This window comes from Nelumbo nucifera, chromosome 5 (assembly GCF_055504915.1).
Source record: "Nelumbo nucifera cultivar China Antique chromosome 5, China Antique-T2T, whole genome shotgun sequence".
Lineage (NCBI taxonomy): Eukaryota > Viridiplantae > Streptophyta > Magnoliopsida > Proteales > Nelumbonaceae > Nelumbo > Nelumbo nucifera.
In genome coordinates, this window is record NC_142653.1 from 48,372,837 (window position 1) to 48,374,945 (window position 2,109).

Genomic DNA, 2,109 nt, shown 5'->3' on the forward strand with positions numbered 1-2,109 from the left:
TTCCTAATGTTGTATAAATTAAATTGGAAGAAAAAAAAATATATGGATCCTTGCAATTATTTTTGTTTTTATGAAATTGTGTAAGAAAATTATAATATATCAATGAGTATTTTGTATGAGTCCTTTCTCTCCTATAGATATTTTGTTTGCTAATGATTGATTTATATATATGCTATGTAGGTACAAGCTTTTGCATCTTGTTTTTACTCATTTGTATCCCTTGGTTATACTTCATCGCGAGGAAAAGAAAATTCATGAGATTGAAAGAGAAATACTTTAGGCAAAATGGTGGCTTCCTTCTACAGCAACAATTAACTTCAAATGGAGGCTCAAAGCTCTTAAAGATCTTTTCAACTGAAGAGTTAAAATTGGCAACCAATAACTTTAATGAAGAATGTATCATAGGCCGTGGAGGACAAGGTATAGTATACAAAGGTATCTTACCTAATCATCAAGCTGTTGCCATTAAAATGTCAAGAATAATGGATCAGAGCCAAAATGAGCAATTCATAAATGAGGTTCTCATTCTCACTCAAATTAACCACAGAAATGTGGTAAAGCTTTTGGGGTGCTGCTTGGAGATCGAAGTACCTTTGTTAGTTTATGAATATGTTTCTAATGGAACCCTTTTTTACCATATTCATCAAAACAATGGCATCTTGCTTTCATGGGAAGACCGATTAAGAATTGCAACAGAAACTGCCAGTGCACTTGCCTATCTTCACTCTACAGTTTCTACACCAATCATTCATAGATGAAAATTATACAGCAAAAATATCTGATTTTGGAGTCTCAAGGTTACTTCCTATGAATCAAAGTCAAATAACCACATTGGTTCAAGGGACATTGGGTTATTTGGACCCAGAGTATTTCCACACAAGTCAATTAACAGAGAAGAGCGATGTTTATAGCTTTGGAGTAGTTCTTATAGAGCTCTTAACAAGTAAGAAACCTCTTTGTTTTGAAAGATCACAAGAGCAAAGAAACTTGGCTACATATTTCATTTCATCAATGAAAGAAAATTGTCTCTTCGAGATGATTGAAAATCGATTTGTGGATGAGAAAAATGTTGATGAACTTTGTGTAGTTGCTGAGCTAGCAAAAAGATGCCTCAGTATAAAAGGTGAAGAAAGGCCCACTATGGAAGAAGTTGCAATGGAGCTACAAAGATTGAGAAAGTCGAAAAACCATCCATGGATTCAACCAATGGAAGAAGAGAGTGTGAGCTTATTATCTAAACCCTTAGAACTATATCATGGTGGTGATGGTGATACATCTAACCAACCTACTTTGGTAAAAGATATGATATTGTCAATGAATTTCCCTCGCTAAGATATGGTGTCCCGTAAGGATAATGTTCTTTTTCTATGTTCATGGTATTTGAAAATAATGTGCTCCTATATTTATTAAATTCAGAACAAGAAGTTATGTATATGGACAAAATAACAAGATCCATTTCCATATTATAATATCAAAGGCATGTGACTACTTTAATAAATTTTTTATCTCCACGTTATTACCAAAATATCAATGAGAATTTTACCTTTCCTTGTGTCTACTTTAATAAAACGATTTATTTTACCTCTTCTCTTTTATCTATTACCTCTATATTTTATCTATTTTAAGTTGAGATTTGATGTGAGGGTGAAACAACTCAGAGTTTTGGGTGAATTTTCCCAAATGTAAGTGAGTACAACCATATAGAGTTTAAATTTGAATCTAATACAACAAAATCGTGAGTATATATGTGTTATCTTTATGTTGAAAGAGAGTTATTCGTAACACCCTCTCCAAAATGAAATAGGAAATGTTGAACCGTCAGATTGTCAGAAAGGCTAATTAGTTTGAAAAGAGCATAAATACAAATATGTGTATAAAATATAAGTTTTGTATTCTATATATTTACATTTCTATTCCTTCCAAACAAAGCAGCAGAAGTAACTAAAAGTAAACTTTGAGAGGAAAGAGGTTTAGTGGAATTTCTACAATTTAGTCCATGTATGAAATACTGGCTCAGCAGATAAGAACGTGGCAGCAAGTTTGTCGCACCATAATCATTTAATCATTTGTTTATTACTAACTCCTGTTACATCATTTTAAATATTTTTC

At 32.2% G+C, this 2,109-nt stretch overlaps 1 pseudogene; it reads left to right on the top strand.

The window, feature by feature from the left end:
- The first annotated feature begins 227 nt into the window (after positions 1–227).
- On the top strand, positions 228–1,487 carry LOC148791565 (wall-associated receptor kinase 5 pseudogene; annotated as a pseudogene).
- Positions 1,488–2,109: the final 622 nt, after the last annotated feature.